General features: G+C 36.7%; 1 non-coding gene across 1 annotated transcript; it reads right to left on the bottom strand.

The window, feature by feature from the left end:
* Positions 1-4247: 4247 nt before the first annotated feature.
* On the bottom strand, positions 4248-4354 carry LOC125614495. Its single transcript, XR_007345074.1, has one exon. It is a non-coding gene; the product is annotated as a U6 spliceosomal RNA (small nuclear RNA).
* Positions 4355-6551: the final 2197 nt, after the last annotated feature.

Raw genomic sequence — 6551 nt, 5'->3', positions numbered from 1 at the left:
TGTGTGAGACTTAGGTTTGATCCCCAACACCACAAGAAGAAAAAAAGAATTTCCAAATTCATTATCTGATCCATAGTGTGAGGGAAAGTATTATAGGAAAATTTAAGAGGAAACCCCTGCAACTGACCTACCCCTGCTATGATAGCCAATCAAAAACCATATTCTGTCCCTGGGGCACCTTCAGAAATCAATGCCTTATCAAAAATTCAGAGGTGCTCTAAAGGCAATTTCTATCAAATCCCTGTTTAATTCACTTACTTGGGCACTGCCAGCCAGAAGGTTTATGAAAAATTAGAGTGAGTAATCACAAACTTGATTGAATGATACCAGTTCCAGCTGGCTTTCTATATGTGGCATCTCCGTTAGTACACAGTTATTGAACTGAAAAAATGCATTCTTTTCTGTTTTAATTAATAAGCAAAATTCAGAGACAGACTATATTGACAGAGTTGGGACAATAGGATAATAGTATACCTTTATTATTTCCTCATTTCTACATCAGGTCTTCTGATCACTATCATAGTCCAGAGGATATTTGATTTTCTTGATATCCCAAAAAGCATCACATTGGTTCATTACATCGATGCTAATGTGGTAAGTGAATTCTGCAAACAGGAAATAGCAAGCACCTTAAATACATTAGTAAGTCATATGTATGCCAGGGAATAGGCAAAGTTCAATGGCTTGCCATATTGCTGAAGTCTGTAAGAGGTCAAATGGTATGGGATATGTGTGCATATTACTTACGAGATATAAGTCCCTGCATTTATACATTTATACATGTGTGCATATTACTTATGAGATACAAATCCCTGCATTTATACAATCCATGAGGAAAAAGGACAAAATACTTGGCAAGACTCTTTGGATTTTGAAGGTAACTCTATCACAAACTGATATGTCACTTAGGTTTTATGACTGAACAGACCCAATGCTACTCAAAAGTCATGTTGAGACACTGGGGTTGTAACTAAGTAGTAGAATGCTTGCCTAGCATGTGTGAGGCACTGGGTTCAATCCTTAGCACCACATTAAAAATTAATTAATTAAAGACATTTTTTAAAAGCACTATACTTTTTTAAACAAATCATTTCTATTGCAGGCAAAGAAACCATACAAATCCCCTGGTGTTGTGTTTTGGATATAAGGTGACCCCCAAGAGCTCCTGTGTTAATACAGGAATGTTCAGATGTGAAATTATTAGATTTTGAGTGTTGTAACCTAATTAATCCATCCTAGTTTGAATGGATAACTTGGTGGTAACTGTAGGCAGGTGAGGCATGGCTGGGGGAGGTAGGTCACTAAGGACATGTCCTTGGGGATATCTTGTTCCCCTGGTTCCTACTTCACTCTTTCTGCCTCCTAGCCACCATGAGCTGAGTAGATTTCTTTTGCCAAACCCTTCTGCCATGCCCATCTACCATGATGTTCTGCCTTACTTCAGGCCCATAGCAATGGAATCAGCTGACTATGGACTAAACCTCTGATACCATGAGCCCAAAATAAACTTTTCCTCCTCTAAATGTTCTTGTCAGGTATTTTGGTCACAACAACAAAATCTGACTAATACACATGGAAAAACCCAATAGGAAATCATGTGAAGATCACTATGGTTCATGGGTAAGAACATGCTTTCTCCTCTGTTGATAACCTTTCCCCATCTGAGAAATGGCTACTGATTTACTACTTGGTCCTGATAGAGACTGAACACCTGATCATGGGGCACAAAGTAACTATACAGCACAAATTTGTTTTCATGAACTGAATGGTACTTGATCCAAGAAACCATAAAATTGCTCACACAAAGAAGTGTTTTATTAAAGATGAAAGTAGAGAAAGAACTGGTAAAGATCATTTTTAAATAATCATTTGAAGTCCCTGGAAATTTTCCTAAGGGCAAACAACAAATGCAGAAATATTTCTTCAAGAAAATCTATTAACACTCAGTAAGAACAAGAATCTATTGCAGGTCAGTCAAACCCATTTCCTCCTTCCCTATCTCCCAGAAGGGTTAGTTGAAGTTCCATTCCAGAAGAATGTGGTCAAGAAGGTCTTTCTCACTTCTAAACTCCAAATCAAATGTTACCATATCTCATTGGGAAATGCAGGTCACCAGGATTTTTCATCTTCTCTTTCTCCAAGTTGAAGAAACTAAATTTCTGATGAATACCACTGAGAGATTGAGGATCCTTTTTTTTTCACCTCACAGAAGCCTATGTCAGTGTGGCAGGCCTAGTGTATTGGAGCCCCAATTGTCCTTGCTGTAGGAGGCTACATGGCAGGAAAAGCAAGTTGATATGATCAGAAGCTACTGCATGCACCCAGTAAACAGAGAATGGTTCAGAGATTTTTACTAGGGGAAGAGAGGCAGCCTATATGAACAAAGAGCTCCAAACCTCTCCCCATAGGAACTGATGTTATTTGAAACAGCATGTGGGAAAGTTCAAGCCTAAGAGTACTCTCAGAAACAATAGTTATTTTGGCAATAAGCAGTTAAGCAGAAGTGTTAATTCCATGCAAACAACAAGATAAAGTGTAGACCAGCCAATTTACCAGCTTGAACCAAGGATAGATAAAGCTACAATTAGATATCCCAGGGATCAGAAAAAACTTCAAATATCAAATACTGTCCCTGAAAGAGGCTCAAATTAATTGGATTAGGTCATGAAGTAAATTACATAAACCAAAAATTAGAGCAGCCTAACAACTGGGTTTGATATCAACAGATGTATTGAGCTCACAAGATAGACCAGAGAGACTGGCATTTAAAAACAAACCTGCTGAAATCACTGTCTTTCCAGAGAGATGGTGGTGTACTCAAGACTACACCTTCTGATCAGCAACATCAAAGGTTTCATACTGCACAGAAAAACATTTCACTAAAATAGTCTAGCCAAGCTAATCAACAACTAAACAAGTAAGCAACAAAGAGAAGCCACAGATACAATGGGAAATGAGTATCCAGACTTAGTATAATGTATTACCTAAAATTGAAACAGCCTGAAGTTGGGGCCTCTTCTATAACTGAGAATAGATTCCTCATATTGAGAGAAAATGCTGGCGACTGTGCCCTCTGACCTTAGTGATACAAATAAAACAGAATGAAGCTGGGTGCAATGGCACACACCTATAATCCCAGCTACATGGAAGGATATTTTTTAAGCAAAAAGTTTCTGCTACCTTCCTTCAAAGCTGGCTTTGAATAAAATATATTTTCCTACAAATTTTTAACATTTTTATTTATTCTTTTTAGTTATATATGACAGTAGAATTCATTTCCATATAATTGTACAAGCATGGGATATATCTTATTCTAGTTAGGACCCCATCCTTTTTTTTAACTTTATTTTATTTACTTATATGTGGTGCTAAGGATCCAACCCAGAGCCTCACACATATTAGGTGAGCGCTCTATCACTAAGCCACAACCCCAGCCCATGCACCCCATTCTTATGGATGTACATGATGGTAGGATTCACTATGATGTATTGATATAAGTGCATAGGAAATTATTTTGGATTCATTTCACTGTCCTTCCTTTTCCCATCCCTTCTGCCTTCCCTTCATTCCCCTTTGTCTAATCTACTGCATATCTATTCTTCCCCTCTCCTCTTTATTGTGGGTTAGCTTTCACATATCAGAGAAAACATTCAACCTTTGGTTTTGAAAGACTGGCTTATTTAACTTAGTATGATAATCTCTAGGTCCATCCATTTACTTGTAAATGTCATAAAGTCATTCTTCTTTATGGCTGAATAATAATCCCTTGTATATATGTACCATAATTTCTTTATCCATTCATCTGTTGAAGGGAATCTAGGTTGATTCCATAGCTTGGCTATCATGTATTGAGCTTCTATAAACATGTGGCTGTGTCACTAAAGTTTACTCTTTTGGGTATAGACCAAGAAGTGGGATACTTGGGTCAAATAGTGGTTCCATTCCAGATTTTCTGAGGAATCCCCAAACTGCTTTCCAGAATGGTTGCACCAATCTGCAGTCCCACCAGCAATTTATGAATGTACCTTCTTCCCCACATCCTCACCAACACTTATTGTTACTTGTATTCTTGATAATTGCCACTCTGACTAGAGTGACATGAAATATCAGTGTATTTTTGTTTTGTTTTTAAATATGGAATGCTTCGTGGGGCTAGGGTTATAGCTCAGCAGCAGAGCACTTGCCTCGCACATGTAAGGCACTGGGTTCGATCCTCAGCATCACATAAAAAAAAAATAAAGTAAAAAAAGAATACGGAATCCTTCATGAATGTGTATGTCATCCTTGCACAGTGACCATGCAAATATTCTCTGTATCATTCTGATTTTAGTATATGTGCTGTCAAAGTGAGAACTCAGTGTAGTTTTAATTTGCATTTCTTTAATTGCTAGAGATGTTGGACATTTTTCATATATTTATTGGCCATATTTCTTCTTCTGAGAAGTGCCCACTCAGTTCCTTTGCCCACTTATTGGTTGGATAATCTCATGATGTTTTTCATAGAAATAGAGAAAGCAATCATGAAATTTATCTGGAAAAATAAGAGGCCCAGAATTGCCAAGGCAATCCTTAACAAGAAAAATGAAGGAGGAGGCATCATAATACCAGACTAGTATAATTTAAGAATTATACTACAGAGCTATAGTAACAAAAACAACATGGTATTGGCACGAAAATAGGCAAGAAGACCAATGGAACAGAATAGAGACAAACCCCTAGACAAACCCACAAAAATATAGTTACCTTATACTTGATAAAGGCACCAAACACATGTATTGGAGAAAAGATAGCCTCTTCAACAAATGGTGCTAGGAAAACTGGAAATCCATATGTAGTAGAATGAACTTTAACTCCTATCTCTCACCTAGCACAAAACTTAACTCAAAGTAAATCAAAGACCTAGAAATTAGACCAGAAACCCTGCACATACTAGAAGAAAATGTAGGCCAAACATTCCAACGTTATCAACTCAGGAACCAAATTCCTCAACAAGACTCCTAAAACGTAAGAAGTAAAATCAAGAATCAATAAATGAGATGACACAAAACTAAAAAGCTTCTTCACAGCAAAGGAAACAATAAAGAATATGAAGAGAGAGCATAGAGAATGGGAGAAAATTTTTGCCACCTACACCTCAGATAGGTCATTAATTTCTAGGATATATATAGAGAACTTGAAAAATTGAACACCAAAAGTAACCCAATCAATAAATGGGCAAGGAACTTAACAAACACTTCACAGAAGATATACAATCAATCAACAAACATATGAAAATAGTGTTCAACATCTCTAGCAATTAGAGAAATGAAAATCAAAACTACTCTAAGATTTCATCTCACTCCAGTCACAATGGCAATAATCAAGAATACAAGTAATAATAAGTGTTGACAAGGATGTGGGGGAAAAAGTACACTCATACATTGCTAGTGGGACTGTAAATTGATGCAACCACTCTGGAAAGCAGTACAGAGATTCGTCAGAAAACTTGGAATGGAATCACCATTTGACCAAGCTATCCCACTCCTTGATTTGTACCCAAAGGACTTAAAATCAGCCTACTACATTGATGCAGCCACATCAATGTTTATAGCAGCTCAATTCACAATAGCTAAACTGTGGGACCAACCTAGATATCCTTCAACAAATGAAAGGATAAATAAAATGTGATATATATATATATATATATATATATCTCCAATGGAATATTACTCAGCCTTAACGAAGAATGAAATTATGGCATTTGCAGGTTAATTGATGGAGCTGGAGAATATTGTGCTAAGCAAAATAAGCCAATCCCAGAAAACCAAAGGCCGAATGTTTTCTCTGTTAAGTGGATGCTGATCCATAATGGTGGGGGATAGGGAAGAATGTAGGAACATTGGATTGGTCAGAGGGGAGGGAGGGAAGATGTGAGGGTGGGAAGGATGGTGGAATGAGACAGACATTATTACCCCATATACATGTATGATAATATGACCGGTGTGAACTCTTTACATATGTATAGCCAGAGGAAGGAGAAGTTGTGCGCCATTTGTGTACAATGTGTCAAAATGCATTCTATTGTAATGTGAAATTAATTAGAACAATTTTTTAAAACAAACTTTGGGGGGAAAAGGGCAAATTTTCTTTCCCCTGTGCATGTAGGAATATGTGACAAATCTATTATGTATAATACACCAATAAAAAAATTAAAAATAAATTAAGGAAAAAAGAACAAAAAGAGAGAGCCTACAGAATGGGAGAAAATCTTTGCCATCTACGTCTCAGATAGAGCATTAGTTTTCAGGATATATAAAGAATTCACAAAACACCAAACAAATAACCCAATAAATAAATGGGCTAAGGAACTGAACAGATACGTCTTACAAATTTGACTCTTAATATTTGTGGAGCAGTAAGCAGTATAGCCTAGAGTCTTCCCTTGTGCCACCCAGTAACAAAATATCCAGTTTTCAATAAAAAAATCATGAGACATACAAAAAAAAAAAAAACAAAGAAAAGTGACCCATATACAGGAAAAAAAGCAGGAAAGAAACTTCTTAGAAAGTGAC

This window comes from Marmota marmota, unplaced genomic scaffold (assembly GCF_001458135.2).
Source record: "Marmota marmota marmota unplaced genomic scaffold, marMar, whole genome shotgun sequence".
Taxonomy (NCBI): domain Eukaryota; kingdom Metazoa; phylum Chordata; class Mammalia; order Rodentia; family Sciuridae; genus Marmota; species Marmota marmota.
This window is presented reverse-complemented; position numbering and strand designations above follow the sequence as displayed.